Here is a 14,950-nt window from a genome sequence, read left to right on the forward strand (position 1 = left end):
CCTTGCAGGTGTTGCCCTCTTGCGAGGACTGGGGGAGCTATTATGAAGGATCCCCTATCATGGGAAATAATGATAATAATCAACAAATGTTGGTGAAACACACCAAAGGGAAGTTGCCTGGATCCAACGGGCTTAGATGTGAAATGCCATCCCCTGCATGATTAGGCCGACTTCCCTGACTCATCACTTAGTCCCTGAGTGGTTTGGATCATCCAGAAGGAGACGGCCGGTCAGAGACTGTTGCAAGATGAAGAGAGCCATGGGGAGAATGTATCAGACACTCCAAGGCCATCTCATTAACTCTGGCATGTGAATCAGACTCCTCAGGTAAATGGTCATTTTGGAACCAGACACTTCAATCAACCTCCCAATGATTCAGAGACACCTGGATTTCTTCCCAAGAACTATTCAATACTTGTGAAAAACTCAATATGTAGAGAGAAATAGTCATAAATGACCTCTATAAAAGAACATATATGGGGGGGGAGGGGGAGGCCAATACTAACACTAACTCAAAAGGATAACTATGTCCTCCAAGTTTTTCCTGACCAACATACATTTCGAAATGGATTATCATAGCTCAGTTCTAATGCAATCAACAAACATCTGCCACAGCAGTTGACCGTCTATTGCCCCAGAAGATTATGAGAGGTACTCACAAAAGAACATATAACAGCTATTGTAAGCGTTTTTCTCACCTGGATCCTCTCGGGTAATAAGTTCCATGTTGCTGACTCGAGGACATATAGGTTTAGCATCTAGATTCCATTGGACTTAGATAAGAGAGCAGAAATCCAGGTTTGTCTATCCACAAAGATATCCCACGACCTGTTCCCAAATTGTAGCTTCCGAGGGGAAGACAGAATAGGCTGGGGGCAGTCCTATGTGTATTTTTTTATCAGTGAATCGCTGTCTCCCTTGTGTGCTGATAGAAAGAGTCCAAAGGTTCTGCCCTCTGTCGAAGCGCCTCTGAGGCATGTCCAGGCCCGCGTGGCGGAGCGCCGTTGTTCCAGACTCTGTGTACTTTCATGTACATGACAGTGCGCTCTGGCAGTGGCTCAGCTCAGTGAGTAAATATGTCTAGGTGCCCCACTCTAATTTTAGGACGGTCAAGTTTGTAAAGGTGAAATAGCAAGCAGGACTTCTGTTCATTTTTATCAGCTTGCAAAGCAAACTAATTAAGCCCAATATTCTAAATGTTGAACTGGAACCACTGGATTCTGCAACTAGTCTTGAACTTTCAAACACACACACACACACACACACACACACACACACACACACACACACACAAACACACACACACACATACACCATACACCAAGAAAACACTTATGGCCACAGTCCCTTTTCTTAATACTCACTGATTTCCTTTTAAAAGATGAGATAGAATGATGAATGTAGGAAGAGCCATTCTATTAGAAAGCAAAAGCTTCAGAAAACCTCCTTCCCAAAGATCAAGAGTTAATTTGCGATGACTACATGAAGAGGGGCAGAAAGCCAATCACGTAATTTTGGCCAATTCTAACATCGTTTAACTATAAAATAAGAATAATTAAAATGGTGCTCCCTGTAGAAAAAAAAAAAGCCCACTCAATAAGTTCCCCAAATTTCAAGGAGCTTTTGTTTCATTAGATGCTGTTAGCTTCATGTTAGTCACAGGGAAAAAAAAATGCCCACATCCACACGCACGACTAAATGTAGTCAGTTTGCTCAGCTGCTGATGATGTCACTGCTGCCCACTTGGAGTGAGTTACTGTAATAATCCCCCTTTCATTAATCATAGACTGGAGGAAGCAGAAAGTGGGTGACATCATTAGGCAAAGGACTGGCTAACTCATGCTCCAACTTACTCAGCTTTATTATAACATTTCTCAAGTGTCATATGAAAGCGATTACCATTTCACACTTTCCCCCTCTGAGCAATCATCTCTAACCTTCAATCCAAATTCTCATTAAAAAAAAAACACTAAGTTTTCAGATGGAGGCGTACAAAGGCTAAACTTCACCAAGGGTCCTTGTCCCAAGCAGACAGGTCCTCCTCAGAACAGCTTCCTCCTGGACTTAAAATGAAGGCAGTCTTTAGAACCGCCTCATCCCAAATGACTCCTGCTTTACTCTGGCCCTGGTGGCTTCTAGCTGAAGAGGACAGCCTGTCATCAAGACTCCCCGAATAACGTGGGTGAGCACAGCTACCTGTGGCCTCGTGGTTACTAAGGGCGCGCAGGCTCTGCACCCCAGGGGTCTGAAATAGGAAGAAGTCCATTTGAAGCTGTGCTTAAAGTGTGTGATTCTGCAGCTCGACTACCTGGATTCAAACTCAGCATTTATGCTTTGCACTATCTGATAAATAGTTGAAAAAGTAGCATCTCCATAATGTTTATGTATCAGGAGAAAGACATGTTTTTACCACAGGCCGAGCTATCTTTCATCCTCTTAAATTAGCAGCTTGCAGTCCTTGCAAAAGCAATTTTATAGATGTTTTCACTCATCCCTTTACGTGCAGTCCCATTCTGAGGGTACTTTAAGGAGTCAAAATAAAGCTTACTTGGGCGTGTGTGAGAGACTGAATGGCAGACCAAAAGAGAAGGCTGGGTTTTGTAATATTTGGATAGTAATGAAACTGGCTCAGCTAAGGCACAGTGCAGTAATTACACAGGGTAATTTATTACTTGGGTTCACCTTTACTCTGTATTGAATTATAAACACTGTAGCAGGTGAGTGGCTTGGCTCCCCAAAATGATCAGCTAGTGCAGGAAGGAACTGCCAGACCATGTGACATGGTAAGTAAAATATTAATACAATGCATATCAACTTCAGGATCTCCAAACTGGAAGCTTACTTTAGACAGCAAAAGATGCCAGGATATCTGCTGCCCCCTAACTGACGCCAGAAGAATAGCATGTACTTTAAAGAAGCAATGTAGGGATTCAGGTAGAATTGGTGGTTGTATTAGGTTATAGGTATAAATTTGACCACTTCCATCAACCTGTTTGTGGTCAGTAAAGCCAAGTTACTGAATTGAGTGATGTTTTGCCCCAGTCTTCTCCAGTGAAGGGGAGTCCTGATATCTAGCAGCTGCCTAGGTGGAACCAGGGCAAGGAATGACCAAGCAAAAGACATCAACACCAGCTGTTGGTTAAGAGTGTGACCAAAGGAAATTAGTACTTGGGCATTTAAAACTACATATCCTACTTCTATACAAATGTCTGAGGGACTCAGGAAAGTGATATGACCATGAGAGAAAGTGAGACACCTCAAGTTAGAATGTTATTGACTTACGGAGCACCCATGACCTAGGTGAACAAGCTTTTATGCAAGTAGGAAGAGGCTGGGGTGCTCTCTTCTGGTGCACCAGCACAGAAAGAAAAAGGCAGCAATAAGGGGAATTCTTGCCCTACCATAATTATTGCTTTCTGAATGGCATCCATTCTAATTTTAAAACTAACACACAGTTTTTAAATAAAATGTAGAAAGTATAAATGAATAGTAAATGGGTATAGCCACCATGGAAACCATTATGGAGGTTCCTCAAAAAAAAAAAAAAGAAAGAATAGAGTTACCATATGACCAAGCAACCCCTTTTCTGGGTATCTACAGGAAAAATTTGAAAACATTTATTCACAAAGATATATGCACCCTTATGTTCAATGCAGCATTATTCATGGTGGCCAACTAAAATGGCCTTTGATAGATGGTTGTAGAAAGAAGATGTGGTACATATATACAATGGAATACTACTCACCCATAAAAAAGATAAAATACTGCCATTTGCAACAATATGAATAAATCTTGAGAATATTATGCTAAGTAAAATAAGTCAAACAGAAAAAGTCAAGAATCATGTGATTTCGCTCACATGTGGGATATAAAACTGAAAGCAACAAATGAACAAATAAGAAAAACAAACAAACAAAAACTCTGACAATAGTATGGTGGTTACCAGAGGGAAGAGGAATGGGGAGGTAGTAAATGACAAGGAAGTCAAATATATGGTGACAAAAAAAAATTGACTTTGGGTGGCAGACGCAAAATATAATATATAGATGATGTACCATAGAAATGTACTCTGAAAATTAATATAATTTAATTAAACAATGTCACTCCAATAAATCTAATTAAAATATATTTTAAAATGATTTTCTAAATAAAAATTGGCAATAGGATGAATTTATTGTGAAAGGATTGTAATTTTGACATACAGTATTGTTGCAAATATACAAAATTTAAAATAAAGCATTAATATTGTTATTTCAAAAAATATAAATCAGATAAAATCATCTCTCCCAGAAAAGTTATCTTTTGTGTGTTTTTTAATATAAAAACCATTCTAACAGGTGTGAGAAGCTATCTTATTGTGGGTTTATAAAATTAAATTTAGCCCAACCGGTGTGGCTCAGTGGTTGAGCATCGACCTATGAACCAGAAGGTCACAGTTCGATTACTGCAGGGCACATGCCCAGGTTATGGGCTCGATCCGCAGTGGGAGGTGTGCAGGAGGCAGCTAATCAATTATTCTCTCTCATCACTGATGTTTTTAGGCAGCTGCTAGATATCAGGACTCCCCTTCACTGGAGAAGACTGGGGCAAAACATCACTCAATTCAGTAACTTGGCTTTACTGACCACAAACAACTCTCTCCCTCACCCTTCCTCTCTGAAATCAACAAAACATCACTCAATTCAGTAACTTGGCTTTACTGACCACATACAACTCTCTCCCTCACCCTTCCTCTCTGAAATCAATAAAACATATTTGCCCAGCCAGCGTGGCTTAGTGGTTGAGCATTGACCTATGAACCAGAAGGTCACAGTTCGATTCTTAGGAGACATGTCTGGGTTGCGGGCTCAATCCCCAGTGGGGGGCCGTGCAGGAGGCAGCCTATCAGTGATTCTCTCTCATCATTGATGTTTCTATCTCTCTCTCTCCCTTTCCCTTCCACTCTGAATTAAATGAAAATATTTAAAATATATATATTAAAAACAATTAAATTTATTGGAGTAACATTGGCCAATTAAATTATATAGGTTTTGGGAAGAGATTAACCAAAGAACTTATATGCACATATGCAAAACCCATGGACACAGATAATAGTGCTGTGAAGGCCTGGGGAGGGGGAGGGAATGAGGAGGCAGAAGTCAATCTAGGGAAAAGGTTTTAAGAATCATAGACTCTGTTCCCAGATACCAACTTTAAAAATTATTCCACAGAGGTCTGTGTCACCTTCACTCTGGCATCTGATAGTAATCTTGTTTCTTGGCCCCCGAGTTAGAATTTCAATTAAAAATAACAACAACAATTAACTAGGAACAGTTGTTTCATAATATTGCTTGAGTAAAAAATAAAACTCTATTGATTTTGAGGCATCATGTAGTATTTGGGTATATATTTCTTACTGAAATTATCTTCTGAGGAGAAAACAGAGCAGACAAGAAATAGAAATTTAATGTCAGCGTCTTAGGAAGCTTTATATTTTAGAAGTGAGTGGAGAAAGAACTCTGAGGAGGAGCCAGATGTGCAAGGGAAAAACAAGAGAGAGAATTTCAAGAAAGCCAAGTGAAGTGAGAGTTTTGAAGTGTCAAATGATGCAGGACAATCAAGTACAGCACAAACAGAAACCTCCAGTAGCTCTCACAGTTCAAATTGGTGCTGGTTCTAGCCCAAGCAGGTCAGCTTCATGATTCTGGGCAAATTTCAGTGGGAGGACTAAGGAGATTCAGCAAAAATAAAGAGAACTGGAAAATAAAAGAGGAGAGAGATGAGCAAGTGTCCTGCAGTAGTAAGAAAGGATAGGTTGATTTCAAAACAGAACCATATTCAGAACATGTCTTGTCACCTCCACCACTGCTACTTTGGCCAACCCACCCTCCTATTGATCTAAATGTGCCACCACACCTGAATTATTGTAGTTACTTTCTAGCAGATCTTCCTACTTTCATCCTTGCCCCCATGGAGATGAGAACTCGATATTCAAAGTGACCCTTTAAAAAATGTAAGTCAGTTGAGGTCCTTTCTCTCAAGCGCTCTCATGGCTTCTCAACTCACTCAAAAATCCTTAGTGTGGTAAGAAAGAAGCTGTAGAGTCTGGCTCTGTCCCTGAGCACATCTTTTTCTCTGTTACACTTTGCACTCTGTAATCCACCCACATAGGCCCCCTTGGTTGGCATCCCTCTGATACACTGAACCTCCACCTGCCCCAGAATCTGTGCTCTTACTACTTTTGCCAGAAAGTCTCTCAGCAAACTTCCTGACTTTCTTGTCAGTTGTATTCTCCTCTATTATAATTTATTTTCCCAGTGAAAAAGAAGGTAAGGTCATCTACTAATAGCGATGAACCTTTATGTGGTGGGCATGGTGGGATGATAAGGTTGAGAAGATAGTTGAAACTTTGAAATGGTGGCAGGAGGTAGGAGCTGAAGCTCATTCAGAACAGCTCCAGGCAGCCTTAAGGACTATTGAGGTGGACCACATAGAAATTTCACCAACCACATAGTTGTTTTGTCTTAGCCAGCAGTGCTCTTCACCCCAAAGTGTAGAAGAGAAAAAAGTTAATTGTTTAGATAAAGCATTGCTGTCCAGTAGAACTTTCTGTGATAATGTAAATGTTCTATAATCTGTGCTGTGTAATATTTGGCCATTTGAAAAGTGGCTATTGTAACTGGCCACCACATTGGACAGTGGGTGCAGCGCAATCCAGAGTCAGGTTCTGGCAAAGCCAAAGCCACAAAAGGGCAACAAAGTATAGGAGTAAGAGAAAAGTCAATAAAGACGTGGTAGGTGAACTTGGTGAAGAAAGAAGTGACTCCAGGAAACAACTGATAGTTTGTGTAAAATATAATCCTCCAGGAATTAGAAACATTAATGACGTAAAATGCTGTGTTTGGGATGAGACACAGAGAGCTGACAGGAAGTGATTCTCAGATAGTGAAATAATTGAGGTTTAAGCTTTCAAAAGGCAAACAGTTGTAAAGGGTGATAAATGCAAGGTATGGCCCATGGAGAAATTTGTTATGTGGAGTGGGTGTTAAAGTCCTTGGTGTTAAGGAATTCAAATGCCTATAAGAGAGGGTTAGATAAATAAAAAAAGCTGAGGCAGTATAAGGCGTACAACATGTACAACTGGAAGCCAAGGCCTCAAAACCTTGGCTTTGTGTGAGGGACACAATATGATGAAGATGATGCCATTGTTATTTATCAATTAACAAGCACTCATCTCTTCTAGGCATACAACAAGTGCTTGGTATAATCTTATTTAATCTTTGAGCAACCTTTTGAAGTTGCCCCCATAGAGATGAGAACTCAATTTCCTTATCTAGGGATGAAGCCACTGAAGCCTTGAAAGACCAAATAACTTGTCCAAATATTTATACTGAAGGTGCAATTGAGCTAGGATTTTAATTTAAATAGCTTTGCACTAAAGCTCAAACGCTTTAGCTCTAAACTCTATTGCTTTCTTATTTGGAGCAGCAGTCAGAAGCAATAAGACTCTATAGAGGCTCCTGTCCACCCCCATCCTCTCCAGGATCTGAGAGCTGCAAGAAAACATGCATGCTTGGTTGAGCCCATGGAGGACTCAGTGTCAGAGAAGATTAGATGGTGGAGCAAGCATTGAGGGTGAAAACTGAGACTGAGTGGTAGCTTATTTATGGTGAAGCAAAGTGAGTGGAATATTAGGAAGGGATGCAGTCAGAGGAAAAGGAATGATGTCACAGAACCCACTGGAGGGATTTACTGAAAAGGACATATTCTTAGAAGGCCTTGGTTGGGGATAGTGCAAAAGGCTGACAAGCAAACATTAATTGACCTTGAACTTTCATACTTAAAACACAATATATATGGCATATATATATATACTCATTTCTAATACCATAAGAAAACTTTCAAGTATTATGATTGCATGTATTGTAGATGTTAGAAGAGCATTAAAGATTTAAAAATTTTAAATTTTGGAGTGCCTCCTTTGCATAATAGCATTTAACTGGTTCTTGCTACACTTGCTCTCATGAGGATTTTACAGAAAAAAATTTCAGAAGGCTTGGAGGAAGAGTGGACATGAATCTTAATCTACACACAGGTGGTAAGAATAGGTGACTTACTTTGTTTTTCTATAATTACATTACTTCTTTTTTAAAATATATTTTTATTGATCTCAGAGAGGAAGAGAGGAGAGATAGAAACATCAATGATTAGAGAGAATCATTGATTGGCTGCCTCCTGCACGCCCCCTACTGGGGATCGAGCCTGAAACTCCAGGCATGTGCCCTTGATCAGTATTGAACCTAGGACCCTTCAGTCTGTAGGCCGATGCTCTATCCACTTAGCAAAACTAGCTAGGACTATAATTATATTACCTCTATTCTGAGTCTTCAATATTCTAGCAAATGAACCATACTCCATTTAGAGTCTCCCAATTTTCCCCAGCACCTAAATTCTGGTATGGCAAGGGTGGTGAGGGAGTTTGAGAGCTCATCTAATTCCAAAGTTTGGGTGGGCTAGAGAGCAGAAGGTATGATCAGATTATATCTCGCCTATGTCCACCCAGATATCTTGGTCTATGAAGATCATGGCTAAATGGTTCCTCATTCTTAACTGTGAGGCCTCTTAATTGTTTTGCAAGTTCTGGTCAGTGTAATAAGAGAAGAAATAAAAATAATGAGCAAAACTTAGAAAAATGGAAAAGAAATTACATTTATTTCTTGGTAGATGGTACATGTGCTGTGGGAATCAGTGGAAAATCAAACGCCTCTGTTATGGTTTTGGCCTTTCCCCATTCCAACATTTTTTAGGTCTTAACCAAAAGAAAGGCCCTCTGTTCATGGGTCCTCACTGGCTAGTGCTGGGACACCAGTGTCTTGGCCACAGGTCCCACAAGGACTGAGACTTTGCTGCTTTGTCAGACTCTGTCCAGTCTTCTGCAAGCCTCCATTGCTCCTGGGAGGTGGGTACCGCCTTTTACCCACCTTTCCTTCTCTTCCCATGGTCATGTCCACCCACCCTGTCCTACTCCTGATACCCACTATTGCCTTTCCAAATTTAGGAAGTCTGCCCTGAAGAAGTCTACCTATCATATGGGGAAAAGAGAAAGCTAGGCAGAACAAACCCAAGCCAATATTGAAGCAAATTGTATTCATCATTATATAACCAGACAATCTTAACTTATCAAGTCACATACTAATATGAGAGTTCAGCCTGATGATAGAACACAAATACTCACAAAATAATATACCATTCATAATGAAAAATGACTTATACCTAGAAATCATTTTAGAGGGTACATGCATCTTTATCTCCCATTTTATATATGAAAGAAAAGAAAATGGCAGAAACAAAGTGACTGGTCCAAGTTTACACAATTATACAGTGGCAGAGCTAAACTAAAAACCCAAATCTAATCAGGTCCAAAAGCCATGCAACCAGTCAATCACTATGTATCCTGCATTTGTTGAGCACCTACTATGTGTCAGACACTTTGCTAAATCCTCTACACACACTAATATCTGCTGACATAGGCATTATTCATCCATTTCACTCATGAAGCAGATGAAGAGCTTGGATCCATTTCTCATTCATTCTTCAGCTATGATTTGGCTTGTTCCCAGAAGGTCATTAAAATTGTTCTGACAAATACTGCCTACCAATAATCCTCTGCATAGAAAATTACAGAGCATCTGTTCCCATCCTTGGCAACTCCATCCCCACCTGACTTGTCCCCAATTCACTGCATGCTCCTTCTCAGCCTCTCCCTTGTCTCCCTTCTCCTTGGCCTTCTGATTTACTCTGTCTACACTCAGATTCTCTTTAAGTAATTATATCCAATCTGGCTTTAACTGATCTGTGGGTGATTCCTAAGTCTCTCTCTGACACAACCTTTTCTCTGAGCTTCAGACTCATGCAGCCAATCTATCTATTGATTGATTGTATCCATTAGGCTATCCTTTAAGCACTTCAGCTCAACCTATTATAATTGAATACATCTTCTTTTCCCCAAAAAGCAGCTCCTACTTTTGCATTTCTGATCTCAATCATTGGTGTCCAAGCACACAAGAGTTACTCCTTCACTGTTTTCTCTTCCCCACAACTAAATAAAATCAATTACCCATCCTAATAATTTATGTTATAAATATTTCTCTGGTCTAGCTTCACAGCTCTATTTAAAAGTGGTAGGATAATAAAACAAAACATTGTGAGTTAGGACCTTAGCCCAGGTTCTAGCACAATAATAACTCTAAACAAATGTTAGCTATTATTTTTACTAATACATAAACAGTAACAACCACCACAACATAAGCAAACTGTGCCCCCACACCCATGAATGTTTATTAATCAGACTAGAGGCCCAGTGCATGAATTTGTGCACAGTGGGGTCTGAGGGCGATGGGAGGTGGGGGAAGATGTGATCGGCCCTCCGGGCAGGTGATGGGATACCCTTGCCGGCCTGAGATCCAGATCTGTCCCTCTGACATTCACACCAGTTGTCGGTTGTCGGGAGCCACCGGGCAGCTGCTTTTTTATAGTTTCTTCCTTGCAGAGCATCTAAAGAGGGGAAGTGGCTATGGTGCCCCAGGCTGACTTCCAGGAGGCTGGCGGCACTGTTAGGATTGTGCTGGTGGCACTGGTCCTTCAGTGCCTGTCCCATTCTCCAGAGATTGGACCTGCAGGACTACTTAGGGAGTGAGTGGCTACCGGCGGGCTGGTGGGCTGTTGGGACGGGTCTCAGCTGAGTGGCGCTCCCACTGTGGGAGCACACTGACCACCAGGGAACAGCTCCTGTGTTGAGCGTCTGACCCCTGGTGCTCAGTGCACATCATAGTGACTGGTCGATCCAGTCGTTTCGGTCGTTCAGTCACTTAGGCTTTTATATATAGAGATGTGGGATATTTTGGATTAATGTTCCTATTCTTTCCTTCTTTCTTTTTTATTTTATATTTTCCATACTTTGCTCTTTGTTCTGAGGGACTTCTTCATACTTTGCCTTCCGGCCCTTCCTTTACTTTTATTTTAACTTATATTCTTAATTTGCAAAAGTTTTTGTAGTGTCTCTATTTCTTTTTTATCTTTGAATTTAATTTCTTCTAAAATAGTTCTAAGGACACTTTTTGAAGTACCCTTAGAAATGACTCCTTCAGTGACCTGAATAGTTTGTTTTCTCCATCAGGAGTTTTTTCTGTTTGTTCATCTTCCATACACTTGGTTTTCCTCCTGCCTAGTGATCCTAGGTTGTCCCTTCATGTTTAAGATTAAGTATGTCAATTACCATACCTGGCATGTTAGTCACCAGAGCTGGAATGGATGGCCTCTGCTGTAGTCTAGGTAGGTATGTTTTCCCAAAAAAAGCTTCTCCTCTAACTCTAGGAGACATGAGCACATGATTTTGTTTGGTTTCATTCTCTACCTTAAGCCCCAATGCCTAGAATAGTGCTTGGCACATATTAAGGATCTAAACAATAAGACCCCATTGTTGTTGTTTCCATACTGTACTTGACCTGACTGTTAGTGGATGCCAGAAGCCAATTCCAGCATGTTAGCAGGGCTGAATCATCTGGGATGGCTGAAAGGCATTTCCCCAAACCTGAATAGGATAATCATTTGCTGCCAGACATCTCAGGGTATCTTAAATCTGCATGTTATTGCCTCCTGTTGGCCAAACACCTGAACAACTGTAGGCTATTCCCCAAACTGACAATGCTTCTGTACCCTACCTTTTGAAGTGTATTATCTCCATCTTGCCTTAGGACAAATTGTGTTAATAAATATCACGGGGTCCTTAGACGGGGATAGTCTTCCAGTTCCTTTAGCTGAAGCTCCTGTGATCCCCAATGCCTTTCAAAATTATCTTTTGTCTTTGGACTCCTTCTTGAATCTACGCACAGCTCCTTTCTCCAGATTGCTGAACCCTTTATAAGGCTGGGACAAGAACACCGACAAGTGGAATTTAAAGGAAGCTTCTAATGAAACATAGACACTAACCTAACCCTGGGAAAGAGAAGATGAGTTTATTTAAGCATGGTCAACTCTCAGGCCAATTTTCTTTTTTCTCTTATTTTTATTATAGAAACTACCTAAAATTAACTCAAAAGAAAAAGAGGCAATGCTAATTTGATAACTCGTGCCCTCTGTATTAAGAATCCAAACATACAAATCCTGATTCTATTTTTATTAGTGAGATTTTGATTCACATAACTTAATCTAGCTACATCCTAGTTTCTCTAAATATAGAGGCCATAAATTTCAACTGCTTGGGTTTTCTTGGAATTTAAGTAAATGTGTCATAAAATTATTTCAGTTACCTTAGAAACAATATGTTTTACAAATACTCTCATCACCAGCCTTCATTCATAATTGTACCATAATTGTATCATAACTCATAATTGTACCATACCATATGTCTATAGGTAATGATTTAAAATATGTGTAATAACATGTTTTATTAACTTACATATATCAGAATTTGATTGAATCAATTTCTCAGGCAGTAATTTCTCTTTTTTAATGAAAAATAAAAATTTTTATTTATTTTTCATTATAATGGTGGAGACAAAATTTTCTTTAAATCTCAGACTTAAAATAACTTACATTTGATACTTAAGTGTACAAAAAAAGAAAACAAAACAACACAAAGTTAGAATATTAATGTTAACCAATGTCACCTCAATAAATTTAATTTTAAAGAAAGAATAGTTTTAGGCAACAAATTGTTCAGCCCTTGATTTTCAGATGAAAAATGTAAAACCTGAGGTTAACAGAATTGCATAATAAAACAAGCTAATTTAGGCAATAGGTATTTTATCATGGTAATATATGTATACGGTTTATACAGCTATAATAGATAACTGAGGTAATAGAATAAAATCGCATGAATTTCTTGTAATTAAAAAGTCACAGGCATCAGATATTTGTTAATCATATTGCTCATTGATCTATTCAATTCTGGAAGAAAAACACCTTTTATTGGAGAATCTGAATTCTAAAAAAGGTCAATTATCAAATATTTAGTTTTTAGTCCTCCTTTTAAAAATTCCTTCTTCAGAGACCCCCCCCCCCCCCAAAAAAAAAAAATAGAGATTTGCTAAAGCTCCAGCTAATCACAACTATTGAGCATCTTTTTATATATTTATAAGCTACTTGCTTTTTTCTGTTTTTGGCAACCTAGCTCTATGTCATTTGCCCATTTGGGGGAGTAGGTAGCGGAAAATTGGTCTTCGAATGTTTAACTCTTCAAATAAGCCAATTATTATTTTTTCTGTGTGATACGTTGCAATTTTTTCTCCCAATTTGTCAGTTAACTTTGCTTATGCTGGCCTTTTTTTTTTCTTTCTTTCTTTCTATCTTGTATGAATTTAAATTGAAATTCAAGTTGACGTCCAGCTCAGTGTTTATATTTATTCAGGGAAATGTGGCAGAATATACTCTAAAAGCAACTATTAGAGCTAGAGTTACACCGAAGTGTGCATGTTGTATACGTTGAGTCAGCTCCGAATCTTGTGGACCCTATGAACGAGTGATGTTAACAATGTCCTGTGCTCAACAGCCCTGCTCAGCTCCTGTAGACTCATGCCTAGAGCTTCTTTTGTGGAGTCAATCCATTTTTATTCGCTTTCTCTTTTCTTGCTGCCTTCTATTTTTCCTAGCATTATTGTCGTTTCCAAAGAACCCTGCCATCTTATGATATGCCCAAAGTAGGACATCTTCAGTTCTTTGTTTGTTTGTTCGGTATTTTTTGTTTGCCTTCTGCTATGTTTCAGGCTTAATCTGCTCCAGGATCCATTTGTTTGTCTTTCTAGTGTTTTAGGGTATCCATAGAGCTCCCCTCCAACACCATATTGTAAATGAATCTTAGGCAGTAATTTCTTAATCTTAACACAGTTGATGTTATCTCTCCATGGCCTCTGTTTGCTTCTGGAGAAGTCTGAAGACAACTTAAATTTTTTGGTTGTTGTTCTCACAATTAGGTTGCTACTATCTTTTCATTTTCTTCATGAATGCTTATAAGCTCTCTTTTATTTTGTTTTTCTTTATCTTTATAATTCAAAAACTCATCAGGATGGAATTACATGTGATTTTTTTTTATTAACATTTCCTAAAACCTGTTTAGCCTTTTTTAATCTGCACACTCTGGTGTTTTTGTTTTGTTTTGTTTTGTTTTTGGCTAAAGAAAGTTTTCTTGCAATTAGTTTGGTTTCCTTTCTAGGGACTTCTATAATTGGCTTTCCATTTTATGAACACCATACCTTTCTTCTCTCAGTATGCATCTCTTGGTATGTTTCTTTTTGCTGTAAAAGCTACTGAAGTGAGTCACTCTCATCAGTGCTGAGTTATTTTATTGAATATAAATCTTGCCTAGTACTGATTTTAATTCTTCCATTACAATTTTAGTTTCTTTACTATCCCTAATCAATCTCATTTAGTTCTTTTTTCATCCTTTATTTCTCTTTAAATTATTCTATTGCTTTTTATCACATCACCCTTTCTTTTCAGGATTCTTTTTCTTAGTCTGCTTTAGGTTACCAGATTTCTAAAATGTTCTTCTATCCTATATAATAAAAGCTAATATGCTAAGTGTCTGGTCATCCAGTCGGCCGTTCAACCAATCAAAGCATAATATGCTAATGATATGCTAAGGCTGCTCAACTGCTCACTATGATGTGCACTGACCACCAGGGGGCAGACAGTCGACCAGTCCACCAGTTGCTATGACATGCACTGACCATGAGGGGGCAGACGCTCTGACCGGTAGGTTAGCTTGCTGCTGGAGTCTGGCCCATCGGGACTGAGTGAGATGGGCCAGACATGCCCTGGAGCCCTCCCGCAGTCCCTCTCCAGCTGGCCAACCTCCCATGACCCTCCCCGGCCTTAATCGTGCACCGGTGGGGTCCCTCGGCCTAGCCTGTGCCCTCTGGCAATCTGGGACCCCTCGGGGGATGTCAGAGAGCTGGTTTCGGCCCAGCAGCAG

This window comes from Eptesicus fuscus, chromosome 14, assembly GCF_027574615.1.
Source record: "Eptesicus fuscus isolate TK198812 chromosome 14, DD_ASM_mEF_20220401, whole genome shotgun sequence".
Classification (NCBI taxonomy): Eukaryota; Metazoa; Chordata; class Mammalia; order Chiroptera; family Vespertilionidae; genus Eptesicus; species Eptesicus fuscus.